Source organism: Ambystoma mexicanum, chromosome 4q (genome assembly GCF_040938575.1).
Source record: "Ambystoma mexicanum isolate Mex_15411 chromosome 4q, UKY_AmexF1_1, whole genome shotgun sequence".
In the NCBI taxonomy this organism is placed as follows: Eukaryota; Metazoa; Chordata; class Amphibia; order Caudata; family Ambystomatidae; genus Ambystoma; species Ambystoma mexicanum.
The window spans coordinates 394,986,209-395,001,407 of NC_090928.1; the positions used below are offsets into that span (position 1 = coordinate 394,986,209).

Below are 15,199 nucleotides of genomic sequence, written 5' to 3' on the forward strand. Positions count from 1 at the left end.
CTGCTAGCGCCCGGCTTCCTGAGGGTTTGGTGCGCATAATCAAATAAATAAACAAACAAACAAGCAAACAAACAAACCCACTGTGCCGGACACACTCTGGATGCTCTCATCCACTCTGATCTCCCGCTCATCTCCTCTCGTCACCCCTCTCTTTTGGTCAGACCACTCTCTTCTCTCCTCCCACCTGGGTGCCTTTGGCCCTCTGACTGCACCCTCAAATGCCCTGCCAACCTCGTTCCGCCCGTTGAAACGAGTGTCAGCTGCTGCCTTCGCTTCCACCTTTATATCCATTGCCCCCCCTAACTCAGACTCTACCACCGACACTGCTCTCAACAACTTCCACTTGGCCATCACCAACACTTTTGACATTATTGCCCCAGCCATGAGGATCCACCTGAAACCTGCCTCTGAGCATAACACCGGGTACGACTCCGAACTTGCAGCCCTGAAACGAAAATGCAGAGCGGCGAAACGGAAGTGGTAAACTTCAGGCTCACCCTCCGACAAACTGGCCTGCTGCCTTCGTCCAAAGGCATTACAGTCTCTCCATCTGTGCCAAGTAAAGGGCCCCCATTATCTGATGCATCCACCAACATGGCTGAACTTTACAAAATCTGCCGGGAACTAGCCAACCATACCGCAGTCTCCTCCTCCCCTCTATTTTCCCAGGGCTTCTGCAATGCACTGGCCACTCACTTCTCCACCAAAACTCAGGACATCCTGAACAACCTTGTTGCACACCCTACCAACCCATCCCACACACCCTTGCCTCCCTTGGCCCCTCACCTGCCTCCTTCCACCTTCTCCTCCTTTGTCGTTGTCACACCTTAAGAAGGCACCAGAGTTGTCCGCTCCACGAAGGTCTCTTCCAAACAGGTTTCCCCTTGCTCATCCAGAACCATCAAGGACCACATTGGCTCTCTTGCCCCCGCTGATCTCTGCAACCACTCTTTTGCCACAGATCCTTCCCCTCCTCCCTCCTGTCGTGGACGAACCTTTGAAACCTCTACAGTACTGGCTATGAATACCCCGGGTAACAGAATTCCTAAATAACAAGTTCCCTACCAATCCCTGGGTAACCATGGAAATGCTACATTACCGCACACAAAGTAGACAGGTTCACCTACATACAGAGGTCTGTCTTCCCCAGTCAAATTTGTAACGTTGGCCCAACCTTTAAAATTTCCCATTGACTGAGTACAATTCCTCTGTATGCAGAAAGAAAGTGAATCGGGGCTATGGTTAACAGTGTACGAAGGAGGCATGGCATCCTTATTGCCTATTGGAGCCATCCTAAAAGAAATCAAAGATTGAAAAGGACAAGACAGTCTATCAGAAGGCCTAATAGAAGCAACGTTAGGCTTACTTCTATTTGCGAAAAGCGAGCATCCCAGAGGAGTCAGAACACGTTTCTCAAAACTATTAAAATTAGTACCATCAAAGTTCCCCGAGATGCTATCTTTCCATCGGACAAAGAACAGTGCTCTAAGAGAAGCATAACAAGCAGCTGTCAAAGGTAAAGGATGAATGTGCCAACCTAGCCCCTTATCCCCATGTTGCGGTAAATGCGAGCAGACCCAACAGTTGGATCTATTAAAAATGGCATGTGTAGCATTCATGATAAGTAACAAGATATTGTTGTAATATCTTTGTCTCTGCTGAGAGTCTCTAGGAGACAAAGTATGCAAATGCACAAAGGGAGTAGAAACAGTGGGTACATTTTCAGTCGGTCTCTAATGGATGCACTTCTTCCAGGTACCAAAGACTTAGCACAGTTACTATTATAAAACCAATCGACATTATAAAAAGACAACAGTACGTTTTCGGGGCCCAAACAATGTGTCCATTCTCACTGACGATCACACGATCATTTATCAGTCCTGTACGAGCGGTAGCGGTTGCAGGCATTGCCATCTTCAAACAAAAAACCCCAATGTTATTTGCTGGCAACCTCCCGGCCACGCAACTTCTTAGTCCTTCCACAACCCTAGCCAACAGAATCCCCTTTTCTCAAACAATTACTTGGGCAAAAAGCAAGCCCTTGATGAGTTTCCTTTCTTCTTCGAATGCACAGCCGAACCGTGCCGTAAGTCTATTTTCTTGGACGCAAATTGTACCTTGTTGTCCCCGGTACTGATTGATCTGAGAACAATGTGTCGTCACTTCCCGTTGGAAGCGACGTATCAAGATCAAGTGAAGATGCAAGATCCGGAACAACAGTTTCCGGAAACGAAACTTTTGGAGAGTGTGGAGAAAAAATGGCAGGTTCCCCAGGCCTCACGGGCTCAGAGAGAATCTCCGATGCAATCTTGTGGCTGTTTACTGCTTCGGGAATGTTTGTTGCAGTATCAGTGAGGGGTTCTGTTTCTTCTGTATCGTATGGCACTGGGTGAGGAAGTCTCTTGACATGCATCGCGGGGATCCAATGTTTTCTGCCTGCGACACGCACCACAGTCTGTGTGACCAGCAGGACCTGGAACGGGCCCCGCCACCGAGGTGCAAGGCAAGAAGAACGCTCAAAGGCCTTGGTTAATGCCCAATCTCCAGGCCGGATGCTATGACCTGGGCCCTCGTATAGTACAGGTAAAGCCTCTTGCACCTGGTGATAAATCAAATACAGGTGTTTAGTCAACTGGCTACAGTAATCTGAAAGAAGTACGTTTTCAACATCCCTTAAAGATCGACATTTAGGAAGGTTCCAGATATTGGCAGGTCTCCCCATTACCACCTCAAATGGAGAGAGCCCAGTCTTAGTTTGAGGTGTTGTACGCATGGCTAGTAACACGATTTGTAAGGCGTCCGGGCATTTTAGTTTGGTGCCGGCACACGTCTTAGCGAGCTTGTTCTTGATGATGCCGTTGTGTCTTTCTACTAATCCGGCACTCTGAGCATGTCTGGCCGAATGGAACCGTTTGTCGATTTGTAATGCCGCACATATTTGCAGAATTACAGCAGCGACAAAATGTGGACCATTGTCCGACCAGATGACTCTTGGTAGCCCAAACCTAGGAAAATATTCTTTTAACATCGTTTTTGCAGGAGTCATGGCTGTAGCGTCTTTGACAGAGAAAGCATCGACCGATTTGCAGAAAGTACAGATGACAACTAACACATATTTCAAATTATTACACTGTTCCATTTCAATAAAATCAAAGTGGATGACCTCAAAGGGGACAGAAGGTGGACCAAAACTTCTCCTCGGAGTTGATGTTCCCTTTCCCACATTGTGCTGTAAACAGATCATGTGGTCTTGAATATAGCGCTGAGCTATTTTAGAGATTTTGTCATTCGCCCAAACTTTCTCTAACATTTTTGTAACCTTCTGGGCACATATATGTGTAGGGCCATGAGCCATGACGACCATCATCATCACATATGCGTCAGGACATAGCCATTTCCCTTCAACTATGTCCACCCAGCACCCATCATCATCAAGTTTCCCCAAGCCTTCAGCCCACCTCTTGGATTCTTCTAATGTGGCATCGGCTTGGATATCCCTTACAGATTCAACACCCTCATCCATTGCATAGACATTTACAGTCTCCCTTGAAACATACATATCCGTAAAAAGATTGGTGACAGTCTGTTTAGCATTCCCTTTTCCTATATCATCTGTAATCTTTTGATGTGCTGCACATTTCATGACAGCTAACTGAGTAGGTAGAGCAAGCGCTGAGAGCAGTTGTACTATTAGGGAGCCTTGCTGAATCTTTGTACTGTGTGAAGTTAAGAACCCTCTTTCTGACCAAAGTCTCCCAAAGTTGTGAACCACCGCAAAGGCATACTGACTATCAGTATATATGTTTACTGTAAGCCCTTCGGAAAGTTCACAAGCTCGGGTCAATGCTATAATCTCTGCGGCCTGTGCAGAGTTATGTGTGATTCTCTTGGTTTCCACGACCGTGCTCAATGTAGTGATTGCATAATCAGCTGTGGATGTACCATCCGGGAGTTTGAAGCAGGAGCCATCGCAAAACGGCTCCCCTTGTGGATTGTTCAAAGGAGTGTCTTTTAGATCAATTCTACCCTTTGTCTCTTGCTCGGTGGTGTACAGACAGTCATGTGACTCTTTGTCACTGCAAACAGTACCTTGCGGGAAAGGTAAGTGTTCAGCCGGATTAAGAACACAACACCTCTTAATTTGTATGTGGGGAGCGAACAAGATCAATTCATATCTCGTCAACCGTGCGGAAGTGAGGTGTTGGGTTTGCGTTCTGTTCAGTAGAACATCTACAGAGTGAGGCACCATCAGGGTTAGATCATGGCCTAGGACCATTCCCTCACTCTGTTTTACAGATGCAGCAGCAGCAGTGACAGCTTGCAAGCATCTTGGCAAAGTGCACGCTACAGGATCAAGGGCAGAAGAAAAGTAGCCGCATGGCCTATTCTTCCCTCCATGTTCCTGCGTTATTGCAGCCAAAGCACATCCATCACATTCATGCACAAACAACACAAAGGCCTTTTCATAGTTTGGTGTGCCCAAAACCGGTGGCGAGCACAATGCAGTCTTGAGCAGATCAAATGATTGCTGGTGTTCCACGCTCCACGGCAATGGCGAAGAAATGCCCTTCTTCGTCAAAGCCAATATCGGCTTAATCACTAGTGAGAAGTTTGGGATCCACAACCTACAGTAAGAAGCCATGCCTATCAAGGCTCTAACTTCCTTCTGCGTATTTGGGACATACATGCCATAAATGTGTTTTATACGTTCAGGTGTCAATCTTCTTCCCTACTTTGACAGGAGATAGCCCAAATAGGCGACCTCCTGACAACAATATTGAAACTTTTTAAGCAAAGCTTTGTGACCATGTTTAGCCAGATGAATAAGCAATAACACAGTGCCCTCCTTACAAGCACTCTCAGAGTCTGCAGCTAAAAGCAAGTCATCAACATACTGAAGCAATGTACAAGAAGAGGGCAATTCAAGGGTATCAAGCTGTTCTTTCAAAGCCCTGCTATAAATGCTACGACTTTCTGTGTAACCTTGCGGTGCACGGGTAAAGGTGAACGAGCGTCCCCCTAAGGTGAACGCGAACAAGTATCTACTGTCCTTGTGTATAGGAATACTAAAGAAAGCATTCTTCAGATCCACAACACTGAAGTAAGTAGCTGAAGCCGGAATCATAGTTAATATTGTCGTCACATCAGGCACAATTGGAAATTGCGCAGCGACGACCTTGTTGATGGCACGTAGATCAATTATGAAACGAAAAGGAATTGCATTATCGCCTTTTTTGTACACGGGCAAAATTGGACTATTGCACAAACTACCTGCAATTTCCTCAATCACCCCTTGATGTACAAAATCGGAAACGATGCATTTCAAAGCATGCTCGCCCCCAACTGAAATCTGATATTGTGGAATACGGCAGCTTTATTCCATGTTTCAAGACTATTTTAACAGGCTCGATCTGTAAAACGCCAACATCATTATCGTCAATTGCCCATAAACTCTCTGGTACATCACTAAATTCTGGCGATAAAGGTCTGGTTAAGAATTGAGAGGCAGAAAGTTGCTGTGGTGAAATCGTCAAACGCACTCCGTCAGAAGAACAATGAATTACCGCATTTAATTCCTTCAACAGATTCAACCCCAGCAAATTCTCTCCACAATTCGAAGTCAAAAGGAATGGATAGTCGTCCGTAAAGGGACCCAAAGAAATAGGTACTGGCGAAGAAACTGGACAAACAACTGGTGTGCCAGAAAACCCTACAGAAACATTGGTTTGCCCAGACAGTGGAATGTTTGGAACCCGAGAAAGATCAATGGAATACTTCTGTGCCCCAGTATCTACCAAGAATAGATGTTTCCTATTTCCCACTGTCATCTCAACGTAGGGACCTTTCTGATTAATGGGAATAGGCGTAGGTTCCAAACCCTGCTTCGGTCAATCCTAACGAAAAAAAATATCGTCAAAAGGAAGATCTTCAGAGAGATATGCAGCAGAAGGATGATCAAATATGTTTCTAGCATCCACACTTGGTACCTGATTATCGTGCGAGAAAGGTTGCTGTGGATCCTGTGCAAACTGACCTCTACCAGGGCCCCCTGCACGCGGGCTACCTCTGGATCATCTACCAATATTTCCAAATGCATTATTTGACCTTTGTCGAAGGATCGGGCATTGTGCACGGCAATGACCCTCTTGCTGACAATAGGCACACTGGATAATGTTCACAGGACCCAAGGGCACACTTCCTTGTGGAACATACTGACCTCCAATCTGCGAACTACCCCCTCTAGCGCCTCTAACAATTTGCTGCAATAACACTTTAGTCTTTAAATCACCTTTTCTTTTCTCGACTCTTTCCTTTTCATTATTGACACGATTCTCATAGTACTGAGCCATGTGCAGTACTTCTGATTGAGACTTCTCCTGCCGAGCACTCTCAGAAGACATAATTTGTGACTGGATGTCAGGCAGGAATCCACGCACAAATTTGTCCACAAATAATCTTTTTCCAGACTCTGTGCCTAAGTCTTGTCCACTGAAATCCGAGAATACCTGTTCGAACCGATTGAAGAACTCGGTAGCACCCTCAGACTTCCCTTGGACACAGGCCGTAAGCTTGTCCCAAATAATTCTCTTTTTGGGAATTATGGTTTTCAATTTCGCAATGATTCTATCAGGTAAAGTTAGTATCACCTGAGGCCGTCTCTCGCCAGCCGGCCTTTCTCCATCAAGTCTAATTATGTTAGCCCATGTATCTCCCAACCCTGGTACGTTGTCTATAGTCCTAACCTGTTTCCACAAATCTACAGACAGGAGTACAGGAAATAACAGATCAATATCACCCAAGGTGAATACTGAGAACTGCAAGACAGACTCTCTTTCTTTATAGAATCCTGTCGGATTTTTCCTAATGTCAGGAATAGATTGTCTAATGGTATTCACTTCTTGTCTTGAGAACGGGACGTGAACAAACTGTGATACATAATGTGCAGGAATGTTCACAGCAACCGTACCCACTACAGCATTGCCCGCAATCTCAACCTTCAGGACAAATGTCAGAGGAACCTCTCTCATAGACAACTGAGAAGTGGGCAACTCCAAACGCTTACTAAGCAGCAGAGCCAAATCGAACGCGAAAGCAGCCGTACAAGTGTCAAGTGAAAAGGCTCTCCTTATAAATACTTAATAATTCTGTGGGACAACAAATCTTTCTTTTCACACAATTATCCTGCAGGTACTCTACCATTACCTGTATCACTTTCCTCTGCATTACTAGCGTATACTGACTATACGTATCATATACTTCAATTGGAGTTATCAATATGTCTGAAATTCATCTAATCGCATCTTTCGTACAAATTCGTGTTTCTTCGGATATCGATTTGTGACAAGGAAGGAACCATTTCTGTACATACATACTATCCTCATTATCATACACATTCTGTAACATTTCCAACTCCTTCCTATACTCAAATATCCTCTCGACATGCTCATGTACTTTCTCCACAGTGTCTCTTGAAAACGCTAAAGTGTTCAGATCTCTCAACCCTTGTGGGAGATCTCCATTATTTAATTTGCCCCACATTACACATAAATGTATCCCTAATCCCTCAATAAAAACATTTTTTTCAGGAAAATTGTCCATATTAGAAAGTGTGGCAAAAGCATTAGCTTGATCATCTCTCTCCATACAACGCTTACCCCATGCAATCAAATCACGTTTCTTCTCTGGAGGTACAGTATTGCGAGTGACAACCCTCGACCTCGCACCCTGATCGACTACAAGCAGTGCAGGACCACTTGGAGCAGGCAAATTCAATGGAGGTACAATTACTGGTGCACTAGGAAGAGGTGGAGGAACAGGTGGAGGAACAGCAACTGGAGGAAGAGGAACATTAGGAGGAGCAGGAACAACAGAAACAACAGCAGGAAGAGCAGGAATAACAGCAGGAAGAGGCAGAGCAGCAGGAAGAGGAACATACGGAGGTGGCGCAGAGGCACCAAGCCTTCGTTCATTTAACAATTTGTCAATAAATTCGTCGGAAACATGAAGGTCCTTAGAAGGATAGATTTTCTGAATGCCGAGTGAGAAAGCCCTATCCATATTCCTAGTCGATTCAGACTGTTTATTTTGGTCATATAACAATGCTTTTTCCGGCGTTCGTTTTATGACTGCGCGCATGTTGTTCTCTACTCTTGAGCTGCTGTAACGCTTTTTTTTCCAATTCTGCAAAACATCGAATGCTGCAGGTCTAGCCTTTTTCTTTAACAAAATTTACTCTAAATACTCAATACGAGGGATTTCAAAACTACCACTGATTGGTCACTGAAGTTCGGAGGCATGTCTGGTTTGTCTGTGCCAAATATCATTAAACACTATACTTCCAATGCTATGCTTACAGTACATAGTACAAGCCGGCGACCCCTCCTGTGGTGCCGGACGGCTAAATTCCAAAGACTGCCTATCACTGCAGAATAACGCCCTGAAGCAGGTAGACAATTTCCCAGGCATATCAAATTATTGGTGTTATCTGGTCAATAATTGTATTTGCAGATACAATGCGCCAAAACAAATTATCAGGATACTTAAGAATAGGGTCACGACTCACCTGATCAATCCTAAGGAGGTCCGATTGGATTACAAATATTCTTACGTAACTAATCTTACCTCGTGTTTGGTGATTTCGGCAAATCTGCCCGCCTCGATAAGTGGATCCTCGCCAAGATGCCATCTCAGACCACAAGCTAATCGTCCAGGGATCGGGTCCTGCAGCGCTGCTGAGGTGTCACATCTCTTTCAGAAAGGGGCCCCTTTATTTTGTCACACCGTCCGATCCCAGTCCGATAGCGGGTGTCAGCCTTTGATGATCCGGCATCAATCTTAAGGGTCCCTATTCGGGCGCCAACTGTGAAAACAAAAAGAAGATATCGAGGCGGAGTACCCCAAAAGGAAATACACCGAACACAGGTTACAAAGGAACATACAAAGATCTTTATTTTATACTGAACAGTTTCAAAGGACAAAGCAACCGATAGTTATCGGCCCTCAGTACAACACAGCGAACTCCAGCGTGGTTCAGTGTGCTCAGTGAGTGGGACTGTACATTAGAATAGTCGCACTCTTTATACCCTCAAAAACACGATGTTCAACCCATTTCACAGTTAATATTTGTTAATACATTACGGATCTAGGGTTTGTGCCGAGTTCACGCATCTGTGCACTTAGGGTTTACCTTTAATGTATTCACTTAACAAGCCTCAATGGCGACAGTGTATTTTAGGATTTCATGTTAAGTCTTCTTAAACAGTTTTATACAATGTAGTCAAGCAAGTGTTCACATTTCAGTATTTGAATACATTGTGTTTAACATGTGCTTGCGGTTTAGCTTTGTTAGCGCAAGTAATCCTCTACACACAGGTCAGCGAAGGACAAGGTCTCAGTTCATGACCCCAACATGTAGCCTGTAAGGCAAGTTATACATTAGTTTATACACAGAGGTCAAAACGGCCATGTTGCATTCTGAATGACATTGTCCACCATCTTAGAACACAGGGTGACTTTAAGAGCGAGAACCTAAAATGGCGGATGTTTCTAAAATGGCGGCTTACACTGATCTAAGGTCAAGACCATGCAACGCGGATGTCCTCTCAAGTGGCTTATAAGCAGCTTGGTGTAGGCCAATATACATATATTCATACAGTATAGGAGGCACGATATAATTTCCCGTTCGACAAAGCTGCATCACTCTGTTATGATGGGGCCAGAAACAGCAAAATGACCGCAACACCTTTGTGCGCACCAAAACCCATGAAATCGCGCTTTTCAACGCACAAAAAGATGGCTCCCAATCTGCCACGCATGTTGTTAGTGGTGGAACAGAGCTCTCACTTCTGAAATGTGTCACTAAGCCCCACAACAATGGAAAGTGGAGTGCAGAAGGAAAAAGCAGTGCTTTGCTAAAAGAAACCCCAAATATTGCTTTAAATCATTTTTTCATTGCTGTTGAAACTTCAGAATGCCGGTACAGAACACCTTCAAATATTCAAAGTTCTTGCTGGGTGCTAGAATTCACTTAGTTGAAGAAACCATTGTGAACTTACAATGTCTTGAAAAGCTGAGAGCATAAAGAGATTTCCACTGCAAAAGTGGCCTGCCTGTGGATCTGTCAAAAATCTCTGTGCAGCAGAGGGCTGCTGTGATGACAGCTGTCAGGGGCCTGCCTGATTAAACTTTAACATGTTTAAACTAAAAATCAAATGTTTGCAATCCAAGAGGCCTGTTACTGATAGTAACTAATATTGTAATTATTTAATCCCATGATTTACAATCTTGAATGAGAATTCTAGCTGCTATTTGATCCAACAAGTTTGTTTTGTGCTAAGGAAAAGGCCACATAATTTAACAATTAATTTAAACCTGGCTGAAGCTGCAGAACTTGAATAACAGGTTTTCTCACAGAAGGAAGGTCTTTCCCCCAGCAGGAAATCACAGAGAAGTGTTAATTACAGGCTAGTCTACAGAGGCAAAAGGAACAATGACAAGTTGCAGAGTAGGAAATTCGAAGTGTAGACAGTCGTAAATGGCCTCTGCAAGGAACACACATGGGGGCTGGCTCCTGGGCTTCCAGGGAGTGACCAAGGGGAGGAGCAAAACAACCATTTGTTGATTAACATGGACAAAGAACATATTTTAAAAAGACTGATAACTCACTGTTTAAAATTGTGGAAAATATAAAAATAACAGAGTTGTTAATGTAATTTCTGGATGCACGGGTGAAGAGGCATCAGAACTGTGTGACATGTTCTGGAACGCAATGGCAAGAAATTTTATTTTACGCAACATGCATTTCCGCTAGAATTGTGAAACTTTATACACTTATTCCCATGTTAAACACGCACACTTGTAGAAATTTGCTTAAAAATTGGACATTGTGTTCCTAGTGAAAAGGGCAAAATTCTGTGAAAAGCGGAGACAAGATCCCACAGCTAAGGAGTTTTGAGGAATAGCTGCTATGTAAAATATGTAATCTGTATATGTGATTTGTAGAGAGGTTGCACATGTGGAAATATATATTTTGCCAAAAGTAGATTTTGTGTTCCAGGGGCTATGGGTGGATTCTCAGCCTCATAAAATCACAACATAAAGATGACTCTCTGTTTCTCTCCTCCTATCAAGGCAGAGAGCAGACTCTGACCCAATCACCTTTCAAAGGGACAAGTTTAGGCTATACCGGCCCACACTCCCCCTTTATGATGTGAGTTCATAGCATAAATAGAGACAGCTCACCACACGTAAGGACAGACAGATTCACTCACTATCCTGATGCTGGCGGAGCACCCTTCTGCTGAACGCTACATCTTCCTTGCTTCAGACTCCAGAAACTTGTCAAAGAGAAAAAAGGGCCCACTGCATAGCTGAACCATTCTCAGCTAGGCCTCAAATTCCAGAACAGAACCCCACAAGCCTAAGGGGAAGCATCATAATACAGCCGGGCTGTGCTGTTACTGCTTGCCTGCTGAAAAGAAATAACCTCAGAACCAAGAAGGGCAGATCCAATCCAGTCCTGTGCCGTGACCAGAGCGCCTTGCTGATACTGCCCAGTCCGATGTGCACAGACATCTTTCCTAAACCAGATCCAATCCCCTGACCAGAACTGACGGTCCCATTTAAAAATGTATCCAGTGAGTATCAATAGAGAGAATTGTGTCCCTAGCATATGTACTTTGCATAGTTTTAGCCCTATCTTTGACCCATCCTATCTTGTATTCAGAACCTGTATTGTGAGGAGTATCTTTGCATTGTCTGAAACCTCTCTCCACCCCATCCTAGTTTTCCTCCATAACCAGTATTGTTAAAACTATCTCTGCGCTGATCCTTTTCTCATCTGCAGAAGGCGAGTTTCCTTAGCAGGCAGTCACCCTGATCAAGTGACTGTGTTCCTGTGTGGTATTCGTTTTGTTCATAGTCATCCTCTAGTTTAAGAAACCCATTTGTCATTTTAAAAGTGCATTCCTGTTTTCCATTCCTGGAACGACCTCTACTAAAATGTCTGTAACTCCCTCAGTTTTTGTGATAGAAACAACTTCTGCTTGTAGCTAACATTGATATCTATCCATCGCACCTAAAATCACAGTCCAAATCAATGCGATTCTCCCATTATTGCAAATATTGCGCAGTGAAAAGTTTGCCACAAATGTTCGTTTTGGCAAATTTTTACACGTGTAAAACAGCTTTTAATTCCTTCCGACTTGAATTTTAAGTTTTCAAATGTTTTCTTGGGATTAAATCATTGCTTGTGCAACTATCCAAAGCGGCTCCCATAAGAATTTATAACAATTTCAGCAATTTTGACCATATTTGGTGTTTTTTCCTAGTTCATTCTAAAGATAACTTTAAAAGCCAATTTGACAGCTGGATAGTCAACTCCGTTTTTCTCCTGTGTTTGCTGGGGGAAAGTGGGATTGATATTCTGTTTGAATTCTGGCATTCCTGAAACCTGTCCTCTCCTCCTATCTCTTTACAGTACCTATTGGGGGTTGAGGGGTGTGCAGGGGGAACCTTTAACAACAGTGTTATTAGATCTGAACCAACACAAAAGTATTATTTTCTCTGCTGAATTGATTTGCTCACTACTTACTCCTTGTGTATTAAAGAGATCATTCAGTGTTACCTCACCCCATTGGTGATTGTTGTGTATCTATTAAAACATATTGGGATTACATTTTAAATACATAAATAAACATTTACCTTTGCAAACCAGCCTGATTCCTGGTTCAGTGTGACCGGGGGGGGGGAGGGGGGGGGCGGTTCAAGGAGAAGGGCTTGATATGAGTGGTATATTGTTCAGAACAATGAACTTTTAGACAAAAATTAATAAGGATTTCAGTTGTACACTACATGCCAGGCGTTGACTTGGGCGTGTGCCGGATTGAAGTCACTTACAGTAGACAGGACATCTGCATGTGTAATAACCGACATTGAGTTTGGGGCAGACAAAATTACCATTAACTTTCTTAACCAAAATGAGTCGAGTGACAGCTAGTTTCAGCAGATGGGTAACATGAGCTCAGGTTCTTTGGATGAGCTAGAGGAGAGTCCTTGATCACAGAAGCTCACTGAAATGAAAAGCGCCAGGTGTTGTAAAAAAGCACTAACACAAAAAGCAGCATGCAATGTCACCCGATGCAGGTGGTGGCTGAACTCAGGCAGTTCTTTCAATGCAATGATGTGAAACTCGGAAGTGTTCTGCAGATGTTCCCTCAGCAGAGGTTTGCAAAGAATTATAGAATGCTGAATCAACTTAGTCAGTACACGTGGTGGAGGACATTTGTTTGCCACTTGGGGTCCCAACAGCAAAGCTGGCAAATGCCCCAAACAGTAAGGCAAAACTGGGCATAAATAATGAAATACACTACCTGACAACTGGTAGGAATTCTTTAGACTAGACTGGATACTTGGTGGGTGAGAATTTTCATTCTTGTCAGGGTGGCACGTGACTGCGAAAATGCCAACATCTCCACTGGTGTCAGAACTCTTGTGCAACTGCAAGAACTGTAGGGAAACGTAGTGAAGGGATACTTCCCACCATGAAGGTTTTCAAACAAGTTCAACACAGCGTCTCTCAGTCATGTAAAGATCTTTCCTACACATCTTCCTTACAACTGGTTTGCAGATACCAATCATTAAAGTTGTGGGGAAAATACAATATTGATTTGCAGATTTGTCTGCGCAATTGTTTTACAGTTCTTTGGCAGTTTTTTGATATGTTCCACACAGCATCCAATGGAACATTCTTTACCCTGTACCACAGAGGCAATCCAAGTGCAGTCCAGTAGTCAGGGCAGATCTGGCTGTGATAGTGCAACCCTTTGGGAATCTTCTACAGAGCATGGCTCTTCGGGATAATCACAGTACAACTGGTAATACAAATGTAGGGAATGAACACATCAGCGGGTTCCCACATCCTGTCTTGCGGTCCATAATCTACAGGACCCAACAAGTGAAACAGTCATCTACACTTTCTCTTAAACTCTATAAATAATTGCACTTCTTATTCCGATTGATGATTCAGTAATACAGGATGTGGCGATTGAGGTCCGTCCCTGCATGGTGGTTTACTTAATGGTTTCACTAAAGAGCTATGAAAGACTGGGTGAACTCTTCAAGACCTCAGAAGGGTTAACTAAATGTGACATGACTGTATGCTTGCACTGTTTGGCAATATCAGCTATATCTGGGGCATTTGATAAATATGTGGGGGTGTTTGACAGGGCTCAGCCCTAGGACTTATTTCTGAGCCCTGGAACCTACTGCCTCACTTTTTTCAATTATGATGTATGTTTTGGAAATATTCATTTTAAAATATCAATCAGTGTTAGTCACACAACAAGATAACAACAATGTGAGCCAACCTGGCGCTGCACTGCTAGATACTCAGATTCATGAATAACAATGAGGGTGGAAGATGAGAGTACTGCTCACTCATAACATAATAGGCGTATTTGGAAAGCGCACGTTCATCCCCGAAGGGGCATCTCGGCGCTAATAACAGATGTTTATTGTTACCCAACTTAATGGTACTCATTTTATCCACCTCAGAAGGATGAAGGGCTGAGTTGACCTGCAGAGATCGAACCTGTGACCATGAGGTCAAACACAGGTTCTTGTAAAGGATGCATTAGTCCACTGAGCCACAGACCCAACACACTCATACGGGTCCTGACAGCACATTGTCACCTTCATGACATTGTTGCCATTCTGCTTCTGTGATAACTGGCAGCACAGCTGCAGAAGGGTGAGAGGCATGGGCAATTGATACTGGCAGAAGCAGAGGCAGTTGACTGGTTCACCTGGCAGGCAGGCATGTACAAATATATGCGTCAGTGTGATGGCGGCTTTGCTGTGCCTTTCCAGGCGGGGGCACTCAGCAGGTACAAGAAGGGCCTTGTTAAATTGGCCACTTCATTAAGCCATTATGGAGTGTACCAATATGCAGGAGTGGGCCAGGCCGCCAACTCACTAGGTCTTAAACACACACTGGCATATGACTTTGATCAGTGTCACACAGTCCTCAATCGGATTACTGGGTACAGAGAGGACAGTCACCAGAATACAGCTCCACCAGAGAGGCAAGGCATGTGAAAAGGCAACTGACAAGGAATCCCTATAGTTCTCACCTCTAGAAAAAGATCATGCTCAGCCATTTGATAGGCAGATTAATCAGTTTAGTAATGATTTTGTCTGC

General features: G+C 44.0%; 1 protein-coding gene across 1 annotated transcript in view; it reads left to right on the forward strand.

The window, feature by feature from the left end:
* RYR2 (ryanodine receptor 2) overlaps positions 1 to 15,199 on the forward strand; it is a 3,854,281-nt gene that overhangs the window by 528,987 nt on the left and 3,310,095 nt on the right. The gene's annotated exons all lie outside the window — the stretch shown is intronic.